The sequence below is a fragment of the Puma concolor genome, chromosome E4 (assembly GCF_028749965.1).
Source record: "Puma concolor isolate L17-30 chromosome E4, mPumCon1.1.hap2, whole genome shotgun sequence".
In the NCBI taxonomy this organism is placed as follows: domain Eukaryota; kingdom Metazoa; phylum Chordata; class Mammalia; order Carnivora; family Felidae; genus Puma; species Puma concolor.
Genome location: NC_141683.1, coordinates 29,394,250 through 29,406,846, shown reverse-complemented (window position 1 = coordinate 29,406,846; position 12,597 = coordinate 29,394,250). Strand labels below are relative to the sequence as shown.

Here is a 12,597-nt window from a genome sequence, read left to right as displayed (position 1 = left end):
TTCCCCTGTCTTAAGTTTCAGCTCTCATAGAGGTAGAACGGAAGTGGTATCTAACTCAGGGTTAATATGAAGACTCAATGCCAGCAAAGTGTTCAGTATATACATAGTTCAATACTGGGCACACGGTGACTGTTGTCTTAATAATGGTTGGTGATGTTCGCCAAGAAAACTAAGATTAGAGTGTTTGCATGGATCAACACAAAATCTGGCATCTCCACTAGACAGTAATGTAAAATACATGCCCTTTCGATAAAAGGATCAGTATAAAAGGCAGCGTATTGACGATGCCTTTTAAAAAACACCTCTTGGATTGACACTGCATTCAGTACTAGAAAAGTGGAGGCACTGCTGTGATTTGATGCAAGCTTATAGACAGGTAACAAATGAGTTGGAGAGCCGCGTTCACTCCGCAGACTGAAGGAGACCAAGCCCTGGGCTTCAGCATTTCTGAAGTTGGAAGGTATGATGCAAAGACTCTGAGTGTTTGTTAGTATCATTTGGTTGTCCCCTCAGGTTCCTAAATTAGGTAAGTTTGTCTTCCAGAGAGCTGTGAGTCTTTAGTAAAACTGCAGACTTTCCTCTGTTTAAGTACAGGACATTGCTACACGTTTCTCCAGCAACGTAGAGCTTATGTTGGTTATGTTTGGGGGGGGGGGGGTGGGCATAAGGAGTAGCTGATGTTGAGTCCGATCCCAGCCTACCTGCTGACTAAATGAACAGTTTTTCACAAAGCAGGCTCAGACGTTTATATGGATTGCCTGGCTCCAGGGGAAATCTTTAGTGCTGAGTCCGTACAGATTAAGAAATGGTCGATTATGGAGTGCCCTTAAATTGTCCCACCTTCTCACAACTATTTCTCTTGAAACGATGATATCAAGGTGCCGGTTGAAGGACCGGACAAGCTCCCCCTGTAACAAATTAATAAGCCTCCCTGGCAACCCACAAAGTCCTTCAAGATCTCAAGTTCTAAGTCTTTGTGGGAAGGTGAAAGGAGAAAACTGTTACCACCCTTTCCTCCTACCCCCATGGCCAGTGCCATCATATATGATTAATACTTTTAGTTTGGACTTTAAATGAGGACAGGACATAAAGAGGAGTTGCAAAAGTTATGGGAATGAAGAAATCTAGTCAAAGTCACTGAGGTTGAAACTTGAAAGTGATCTAACTAGGCTGTACTAAAAGTTTCTATAACTGGGGTGCCTGGGTGGCTCAGTTGGTGGAGCATCCAGCTTCGGCTCAGGTCATGATCTCACAGTCCGTGAGTTCCAGCCGCATGTCGGGGTCTGCGCTGACAGCTCAGAGCCTGGAGCCTGCTTCAGATTCTGTGTCTCCCCCTCTCTCTGCCCCTCCCCCATTCATGCTCTCTCTATCTCTCAAAAATAAATAAGCCTTAAACATTTTCCTTAAAAAGTTTCTATAACTTGGGACACAGCTTCATCTTTTATCTTATGTGTCACTCTCCAACCAGCCCTGAGTGTTTATTTTCCTTTATATTTAGTGAAGGGACAATGACTTGTGTGACCCTGCATTTGACTTGTGGTAGAGTAACCCTCTTCATCCAAGGTTGTTCACTGAATTTCTCCCTGGGGATCTCCAGAGGGTACGGAGGACAGGAGTGGTTGCATTCTGCTATGGATTGGTTTCTTAGTATTACTTTTGAAATGGAAAACAAGAGTAGTCGTGGTGAATCCATGGATTTGGATGACCGTTCCCTTTAAGTGTATTACTAAATGTCACATACTTTGCATTTATCCTGAGTATATCCTCCTAGGTGCTCACGCCCCTGGATGTAAATAAAGAGACACTTGGGTCTCTAACCAGCATGCTAGGTCAACATGATAGTATGCAGGCAGATAGACATGAGGAATTAGGGTCCAATACTTTCCTCTCTAGATCTAGATTTTAGGATTTGGGATTTGGTGTTTGTTTCTCTTTTGCTAGCTTTCCTTTTTAATGTCCCTTGTTTTGTGTTTCTTTTGTAGATTCAATGTGGACAGCATTAGGGTAATTACAGGCAGAAAGTTTGGGTGGCGCTTTAGCCCTCTATTTTGAGTCAGGATTTTAAACTGAGGCTCGGTGAATTGAAAAAAGATGATCTCCGTTTCTGTGGAACTCTAAAGAAGAGGTTAGAAAGTGGACTTATTATTTAATAGAGTAAAAGAAAAAAAAAAGGTGATAATGGAAGGCCAGGGAATCGAGTGTGAAGATTGAATGTGATACAAAGAAGTAAAAAAAAGGGCGGGGGGGGGGGGGCAGTGATGTGTTCAAAGGGAACGCCTGGCAGTCCATTTGGTTTGTGGTGAAGCCTCGTTCCACGAAGAGAGAGTAGCTTACAGGCTAGAGGTGTTTATTGCCAGCTCAGCATTTCACACCAGCAGTCTGGCCTGAATCTTTTGGAGCTGCCAGAAACTGCTCAGAGTTGCACAGATTCTTTAGCCTAGTAGTATGACTTTAGGGCCCGATTCCTGTCTTTTTTCATCTTTTTTGATTCTCACTGTGAGCTAACAGGGTGATTTGAGATCGGAAGGTGAGTGGCAGGACTTGACTCTCCGTTGCCATAATCATAACAGAATCGTACACAGGACATGTGCACTCTATAGGGCTTCCTCCGGGGGCGCCTGTGTGGCTCAGCTGGATAAGCATCCGACTTGGCTCAGGTCATGATCTTGCAGTTTCGAGCCCTGCGTCGGGCTCTGTGCTGACAGCTCGGAGCCTGGAGCCTGCTTCAGATTCTGTATCTCCCTCTCTCTCTGCTCCTCCCCTGCTTGCGCTCTGTCTCTCTCTCTTTCTCAAAAATAAACAAACATTAAAAAAAAATTATAGGACTTCCTCCAACAGGTCTGTGTAGCAGGTTTTGTATCTCCAACTACAAAAGGCTTTTGCTTCTGCCAGTGAGTCCTGCATAAATCATTGTAAAAGCTGCAAATATGTTTGAATCCCATCTTACTTAGTGGTACTGCCTGATTCTGCTGGAGGATTGGAGGTGAGGTGCAAACAATACGAGTGTGTTTTCTTTTTCTTTTCCCCCGCCTCTCACCAGCGACTCCCCCTCCACTCCCCCACCCCTTATTTTTTTTTCCCTGAGTCAAAACCGAGCCAGTGGTATTGCTGGTTGAAAAATTTGGTTTTGACTGTCAACTGAACAGGGTAGAGCAGAAAGGCACTGAAAGGGAATAAAAGTGGGCGTCCTTCTTGGTCCAAAACTGCTTTGTGGCCCAGGACTTGTCAATTGAGGAATTATTATTTCTTTTCCTTTTCCTTTTTAGTTTGGTCTAGCCCGGCGGTCGGCAAACTTGGGCCCTCTGGACTGTATCTGCTCCACTGCCTGTTTTTGCCCAGCCCAAAAAGCTAAGAATGGTTCTCACGTTTTCAGGTGATGGGGGGGAAAAAATCAAAAGAAGAGTCATATTTTGTGACACGTGAAAATTACGTGAAACTCAAATTTCGTTGTCCATAAATAAAGTTATTTGGAACATAGCTGCATTCATTTGTTTACACACAGTCAATGAGTGCTTCCGTGCTACAATGGCAGAGCTGAGTAGTTGCAACAGAGACCATATGGCCCCCAAAGCCTAAATTATTTACCGTCTGGTCCTTTACAGACAAAAAACTTGCCAAGCCCCGCGCTAGGCGTTTAACCTGAACCTTTCCTACATTTCAGAATATTGTCAGTTGTCTCTTAACTCCTGACTGCTCTAAGAAAATGGAGAAATGCAGACTCTTGTTGTTATCATTTCCTTTCAGTTAGCCAAGGATTTTGGAATTGTGTGACAGCCTCCTAAAAAAGGCCCCGGGAAGAATATGGTGAGAAGTGGGAAGGAAACGGGAAGTATCTTATGAAATTTTAAATCAAATATCATTTTCATCCCTTTCCAGAAACCTCTAAGATGGAACATCTGTGACAGTTTGGGGAAGAAAAGGAAACGTTTGTTCGAAATAATACCCTAGTGACTATTCTTAGAGCCTCCCTCCGACTCTTCTTTGAGAAAAACACAGAAACTCAAATTAAGATTGCTTTTATCAATTGACATCTTCATTTCATTTCATCTTCGTATTTTTAAAAATATTTTTTTAATGTTTATTTTTGAGAGAGAGAGAGAGAGGAGCAGGGGAGGGGCAGAGAGAGCAGGGGACAGAGATCCAAAGCAGGCTCCACCCTGACAGCAGAGAGCCTGATTGTGGACTCAAAACTCACAAACCTTGGGATCATGACCTGAGCCGAAGTCTGATGCTTAATCGACTGAGTCACCCAGGCTCCTTTTAATTTCGTGACTTTTTAGTTTTTGTCAAGATATATTTTTTGCCCAAGTTCAGAACCAAAATTCTTTTCCCCAACGTTCAACTTTCCAAACATTTTGCTCTGTAGGTGCTGAATTACCTGTTTATACTTGGGAAAACTGAGGCTAAGACAAACTGATTTCACCTCCGGTAATAAAGAGCAGTGGAGACAGAGGCGCATATGCAGTATTCCAGAGCCTGCCCTCAAAGGGCTGCCGCTTATTCTTTGAAGGTGAATTCGACGGCACGCCTGAGAATTTTCCCGTTTTCTTGAGAGAGAGTCCCCTCTTACTCGGTGGGGGATTTCAATTTCCTCATTTGGACACATCCGAGAAAGAGAGGAAAGTTACCTTGTTTTTTCACTCCTACCCCTGCAAAAACAGTAGAGGGGAAAGGCGGGGGTGGGGGGCGGGCAAAAAGGGAAATCTCTGAAACTAGAGAAAACTCAAACAAATTGTGGCCGGCCGACTCAGCATTCCTCACCCACAGTTGGTCCTAATTAAGGAGACTCCCGTTAAACAGCTCAACTTTCTGCTCTTTTTTTTGCTTTGCTCTGGCCCTGCCAGCTGACATGTCAGGGCTTTAAACCACACCTCGGAAACAGTCTCTCATGTCTTCCCCTTCGATTCTCACTTCTGTCTCTCGCCCGCCACCCTGCAATTACCCTTTCCCACATTAAGATCCCAATAAAACATATTGATACCTCTAATCCTGTTGCATCCATTTCGTTCCACAAAGTGCTATACAAGCTGTTTGCGAGGCTGAATAATTGTGTGTCGTGTCATTAGAGGAGCACGCACAGAACCTGATTGCATCATAAAAAGGTGGAGTTTCGCCAGGATTATTTTGCTTCCAAGTCAAAGCAATAATTCCTTCCACTTTGCTTGACTCCTTGATTTTCTCAGTCCATAGATTCCACTGAGCCTAGCTGATGGATCTGGGTATTTTAGTTCAGCTGTAATGGCCTGTGGTATTATGATCAAAAACTTAAATGAGTAAATCTCTGAATTGAAAACTTGTCTGGATCATGGAAGTGGTCAGTGTCCAAGGCAGCCTGCTGGGGGTATTGGTGTAACAATAAAGAATAAGCTAGTTTTCATCACTTAATTGTAATATTAGTCTGCCCAGGCTGCTTCAACAAAATACCAAAGGCTCGGAGACTTAAGCAACAGAAACTTATTTTCTCACAGTTCTGAAGGCTAACATCACGAGGTTGAGATGCCGTCAGGTTGGGTTTCTGGTGAGACCTCTCTCAAGCTTGTAGACCTTCTCTCAGTGTCTCTGCGTAACCTTTCCCTGTGCGCATGCACAGAAAGAGCTCTCCGGTGTCTCTTCCTCTGCTTATAAGAATACCAACCCTATCAGATTAGGTCTCCACTCTAATGACTTCATTTAACCTGAATTAGCTCCCTAAAGGCTCTATCTCCAGATGTAACCATTGGGAATTATGGCTTCAGTGTAAAGATTAGGTAGGGAGGACACAATTTGGTCTGTCTAGGCTTAAGAAACTCTTTAACCTCGGAGCGAAGATTAAATGCCAGGATCAAGAAGGCAATGCTTGAAGCATGGTGCTCTGAGGCAAGACAATAATCTAAAGAAACTTTTTTTCCTAGGCCATAGACACCTGAGAATCTGAAAGTATGGTCCAAGGCCAGAAAAGTGCACATAAGCACAGAATTTTGTACACCACTGCAAGGGCGTCCAATTTTCCAGACCAATGAAGGACTCCATGCTACCAGGCTAGCTCTCTCTAAAAGCATACTTGCTTTTAGGTGACACCTGTGCAGATTCAGGCATAGGGTATGAAAGAAAAACATATGTCTTTATTTGGACTGAATGGGGTTCTGCCTAGGACTGGGCCTGTGACCCTATCACCACCACTCAAAAACCTCAGGCCTTCTAGAAAAGGAGAGTGAGCTCAGGTGGACCTGCTGATCGTGGCTCCAACTTGAGCAAGAGTTGAGATGAGCTAAAACTGGGGACAAGCAGAAGTTTTCTCACTTTTCTGTTATATAAGGCATCATCAGAAATAACACAAGTCTTCGCTCAGTGAGTACATTAGGATGATGTTTCATATTGTCGGTGGTATGGCGGCCCAGTGTTTATCTACGCTGTTCCCCTGTTAGATGCCACAGGGAACTTTGGTGGTCACTGTAGAAATTATGAGCCGAGTGACTTAAAAGAATAAGACCACAGGGGAAATCTGTGATTTCTGAATTTTACAGAATGGTCAAGGTACAGTAGGGCACTGGGGTCTAATTTCCTTGGCTTTTACTTCAGATCTCTAAGAAATGTCTTCAAAATTTGTGGTATTAACCGTTATAAACTTCCCAGTTGCATCTGAGTAAAAATTCATCACCTAGATGTTGCCACAGACGCCCTAAAGCGATAGGCTTCAAAGTTGCCTGGACTATGTTCTCTGATTTTTCAGTGGTGCCAGTAATAGCATGTAAGCAAATCTATAGTAATTCAGTTCGCACTTTGGGTCCCCAGCCCATAGCCATTCACAAAATTAGCCTCAGCATTTGGGAGACGAACAAAATTAACCAGATAGTTCTGTGATTCAAACTGAAATTTAGGAAGTGTCTTCAACAAGTCACTGAAACCATTAGTTTTCTTATGCGCTGGGATCCTGGTGTGAGCTTACTGCCAAAATATCAAGGAGGCCAAAGAAATTTTCCTAATTGTACGTCTCCTCCAATATCGTATCAGACTCTGGTTACCTTGTCCTTTAGGGTCCCTTCTTCTAGGTGATCTTTACTCTTGATTAAGACTTGGCAACGTCTTAGCTTAAAAAATTTACATTGGCGTCTTCTCCACCCTACCCCCTCTTCCTCTGAATCTCTCACTCTGTGCAGTTCATCCTTTCCTCCCATTGCCTGGCTTTGTTGGCCAGATCAGGCTAGCTTGCTGTGGTTTCTGCCAAACCACAGACATGTAATGAAGCAGACACTGCACTCCCCCTTGCTCTTGGAGTGCTCTGAGGCCACATGGGGGTGGGGAGCAGGAGAGGTTACTTACTGACTTTGAGAACTTTGGCAGTACTTGAGTAGAATGTTGGTTTTTCTACATGGCCTTGATTCATTTGCAAAACTGAACATCACACAGTTGCCCAACTTCATTCTGACTCTTTCATTATCTTTTTTTTTTTTTTTAATCACTTATCCTCTTTAATCTCTTGAATGCTTTCTGAGGTCTGTGGCTGATAATTCGATGCATGCATCCAACAATTCTACCACATTTGGTGCTGTCTTGGGAAGGATAAGCTGAAGTTTAACTGCACACCATAGCTTTCCCAGGTCACGGACCAACTGTGATCACTGCAGCAACTAATGAACTCCAGCTCTTCAAAGCTGACATTTCATTGACCAAAAGTTTCCTGTTTAGAACAGCGCTTTCCGATAGAAATATGATGTAAGTCACATATGTAATTTAAAATTTTCTAGTAGACACAGTTTAAAAAGTAAAACAGGTGTAATTAATTACAATAACATTTTATTTAACCCAATATATCTAAAATATTATTTCAGTATGCCATATAAAGTTATAGTAAGATACGATTTTTTTTCATACTAAGTATTTGGAATCTGGTATTAAATCTTGGTGGTCTTACCATACATCTCAATTTAGACTAGCCACATTTCAAGTACTTAGTAGCCACATATGGCTAGTGACTACCATATTACACAGACCTAGGAGATTACCACCTTGTTAACAAAGGAGAGCAAGTGAGTCCACTTGCTTCAGGGACCAGAGATGGAACATCACTAATTCTCTCATTAGGAGCCCACATCTCCATGGCTGTCTGAGTGACCTTTAGGGCAGCCTGAGCTGGCTGTATAAAGCTGAGTGGCTCACCTCCAGGAATGGTGCTGAAGAAAGTATAAAAGACACATGAAGAATGGGATATCTTTGGAACTTTGACTTGAGTTCAAAACATGATTCCTTGCTCAAATGCACCAGACAAGGTTGGGACAAGTTGTCATTTCTGTCATTTGACTCTGTTTCTTCCTATTGAGTTTTCCTTCTATTAAGAGTATAGAATCCACTACCACACTTCTAGCAAACAAGGGCTAAAGCATAGGCCAGACACGAACATAACCATATTTGACATTGAACCATATAGAAATACCCATGTGTAACCATTTTTTACCTACAAAATCGACAATTTCATACGGTTTCACCTATTGCATCTCATCCAAGAAGGTAAGAATATTCTTGAGGGTGGAAGTCAGGAAATCTGTATCTAAACTCTAAGCTAGTTGCTGGTTTTGCTCCAAGGAAGTTATGGACAATTTTAAGACTAGAGCAATATCAGGAATGTATTCTGGTCCATAGAAGTATATACGCTTTAAGGTCAACCTAGTCCCGTGCCAGCCCTAAAGTTAGCCTCCCCAGGAGGACAGATCAATTTTGAGTCTCTTTATGTATTTAATTCTATCTTGGACTGATCCTAGACCAAACTTTATCTACTCTTTTCCGTGTCCCCTTGAAGTACCAAGAGTAATTTGACTTTCAGGAACAGATGTCATGCAGTACCCTTGGCTGCACAGCCATCCGATGAGAGCATTGTCTAAAGTACTTATATTCTCAAAATATTCCTTTTGTTTTGATCCATAGTCATTGTAGCTCTTAGGGAACCTAGGGCCAGGGTTATCACATTTGCTAGCCCCCCACCCATCTTGGCTGTAAAACTGCCACCAGACCTCAAATCTAATCTACCCTTGGTCTTACCATCAGGTACTGTTTCCTATTTAAGTGCCTGACCAAGGCCGGTGTCCATCAACCCCAGCAAGTGAGACAATATCAAGAATTGTGGCTATTTGTGACCTTTCCCCCTCCACCCCATTTGATGTTTGTCTGTTTCATAGAATCCAATCACCCTTGTTGGTACAGCGATAGGGACTGAAAAGCCTCCTAGGTCTAACTCTGGCTTCTTTCTGTGAGTAGTTTGGGGATTTAGCTCACAGAAGCTGGGTACACTGGTCAAACAGCTTCCTGCTGACTTAGAGCCTATTTCCAGTTTAGATGGTAAGCATAGCTCTTCTTTTCCTAGTTGGGAAAGCCGAGAGTCCTAGGTATCTCCTTGGGATATAATATTGGCTTCCAATTCCAAAAACTCTGCTTGGGAGTAAAGATAATCACCCCTAAATTCCATTTCTTATAACTAGCCTATTGCAACTATTTCTCTGCCTTCAGAGGAAAAAGTAAGGTTCTGTGTCCAGAGCTCTTATCCATTAAGTGGTAAATAATCAGAGAAATTTGGTTACTGACTCACCAGGCATATATATTCTGGATAAATGGAGAAACGATTCAGTATTCACGTCTGACTTTTAAGGACTAGAAGAGCTGCGCTGGAGAAGCAGTAAGGATGTTTTCCTGTGTAGTCACAAGCTAGTCCACCCTTCCCACTAGCTAGCCCACACCCTTGGCCCTCTGGCTGCCTGCGGGCTCCCTTGGTTATTCAAGTTCTGTGGAATGGCTGGACCTAAAATATGGGGAGCAGACTGTGTGAAAGAAGCCTGGGAGGGGTGGCCAGTCCTAGCCAAGACCTACGTTAGTGTTGGTGCTTTTCCCAGAGGGGAGGAGTGTTCCCTGCCCTGTGCATTGCCATGTGTCTGCACCGACACAAACAGAGCAGTGTTCAGTTGAACTGGCCTCCTCACAGTCCTTCTTTTCATCTCCAGAGGAGATGGGGTGCCCCAGGGTGTCCCTAAGACTGTGGTATCAGTGCTAGGAAGTGGGCAAGGGAACAAAAAGGAATCTGTTGCCATTCTTACAGCTCTAGATGGAGGGTTTAATGGATTAGCACTCAACAGGCTGATTTATTGAAAGGAGTGGTATAGTCTCATGATAACAGTCAGTCTCACCCAAACAACAAGAATAAGCTAGGTAAATAACAAATATAGCTTAGTAAACAAAAATTGTAATATCTAAGAATACAAAGTATTCTACATTAAACTAAATTCCAGAAAGGAACGAGCTCTTCCTAGGAAAGAAAGAAATGCACAGCTGCTTTCATTCTAGAGGCACAACAGCAGGAGGAATAGACCTCTAGGTGAAGAGAAGGACAAAGTAGCTCAGCTTCATACAAAACTTTTGAAGGCTACAGGCTGGCTGGCTATAAGGAAACTAAATCACAGAGCAAATATGTACCCACCCACCCCTAATTCTTTCCCATGAGGACATTGCTTAGTACACACAGTGACAGCAAGTTAACAACTGAGGGCAGGGTAGAAAGATGAGAAAGACACCCCGTCCCTACTCAGTTACAGAGAGCATTCATGGAGTACCCAGCAGTAACATACTACACAGAAATCTGAGAGCAAGGCAGGAGGATAGAAGAAGGCCCATTTAAAGCACAATGGCCTTTCACGGAGTGCATAGAAGCGGCCCACCAAGAGTAAAGAGCACTCCACAGCAGCTCAAAAAGCCGGGCTGGGCGATACAGCATAGACAGAGATATCTGGAGTCTCACTATGGTCAGATCCTAAGCCCTATTGAGATAGTCTTGACCCTATCCTCGCAACATGTGAAACCAGTGGTGAACTGACTTTAACCAAAGAGACAACAAAGCCCAGACCTAGCGCTGCTACAGATTAAACCGACTCAGCTCACAATCCTAGCAGCCTGACAGAGGAAGGGACGTGCCCTTTTCTAGGCATATGTATTGCCATTCTTTGTTCACATACAACATTTGACATATAATAAAAAGTTACAAGATTCATAAAGAAGCAGGAAAATATAACTGCCAGAAAAAATAGTCAATAGAAGCAGACCTATAGGTGGCCCATATGTCAGAATTAATAGACAACACTGTAAAATGCTTTCTGTAAATATTTTTAAGGATCTAGTAGAAAAGGTGGATTCTATTCATGAATAGATGGAGAATTTAAGCAGAGAACTGGAAGTTCTAAAAAAAAAAGTTCATAAATTGCCCCTGAAATAAGGATTACTTGGAAACAAGCTACTAACCGTTCTTGGAGAATATGTAAGAAGCAGTTCCAAAATCATAACCCCTTCCCTGAGTTTATGCATTCCTACCTTCTCAGAAGCCAGGAATTTCAAGTCTGCAAGTGTGTACAAGCCCACTATGTACAGGATATTGTATGAGGCATACAAAGGTGAATGACACTCAATCCTATCCCTAGGGGAAATACAGTCTAGCGAACATAAAAGAGAACGAGATTTCTTCTGACAAGGAACATCCTGGAAAGCCTCATAGAAAACTTGGTGTTTGATCTGGGTGTTGAAGGAAGGTGAGATTTCAAAATGCAGAGCTAGGGAGAAACCCATGGGAGGTGGGTAGGGTTTATGTACATTGTTCTCAAGTCCCTGGAATCACGTCAGGACTCCAGAATCTTCAGCAGGGCACAGATCATTGGCTCAATGATGGTAAGACTGGCTCTCCATGCAGGCCTGTACTTCGGAAAAGAAATCAGGTGACACAACTGGTCACCTAGTAGGAATCCTAGAAGACATTAGAATTAGGAGCAGGATGAGACTAGGGAAAAGGAGATGAGCATTATGTTTATCTGTGTTCTAACATGGCAAAGTCATATTTTTGGATTTTGTTGGAAAATTAAATCACTCCTTTCTCTGAATCCTCTTATGTATGTTTGTCTGCACTTCAGATATGGTATTCATTTCATGTATACATCTTCCTCCACCCTTGGGTTGTTGAGCTCATTCTGATAGTCACTCATTTTAAATGCCCATGCAACTGAAGCTATCTTATAAATACCAGGACGTCAATGGATGTTTGCCAAATTGAAATTTAATTTAACCCTAGGCAGAGCTTCTAGGATTTGAATTCAGGTACCCTGGCTACAACATCTGTGCTCTTAAACGCTATACTCTGTTGTTGATGTCTCATGGATAATCTTGAACAGTGGGCCGTAGAATTTTAATTTTATTAAATCAGCAACAAGGAGCTAATGAAGGTTTGGTAAGTGCTATGCTTTTGGGTGATTAGGCTTCTGATTCTATTCAGTGTGTCTGGAAGGAAGGAGAATTTAGAGACAATTGGGTCAGTAAGGAGGCTTTCACAGTGGTTTGAGTGAGAATGACATTAGCTCTAAACCATAGCAAAAGTAGGAGAATGTAAAGGAGAAGAAGATAGGTTTAAGAGGCAAGTGGTCACATGGTCAGTGGGACTTCTTGAGGAGGGAAGTGAAGAAAAAGGAGTTGTGGCCATATTGAAGCCTTTGATAAGGTGACAGAAAAAAAAAAAAAACCTGATAATTTTCAGGGAAACAGGAAATGAGAAGTTTGAGATTTGGAGGGAAGGGAGGATTAAAGGATATGAGGCGATCAGTA

The 12,597-nt window shown here is 42.7% G+C and overlaps 1 protein-coding gene across 8 annotated transcripts in view; it reads left to right on the top strand.

Moving 5' to 3' along the window:
- Positions 1–12,597, top strand: part of NAV1 (neuron navigator 1) — a 247,991-nt gene that overhangs the window by 194,075 nt on the left and 41,319 nt on the right. The window lies entirely within an intron of this gene.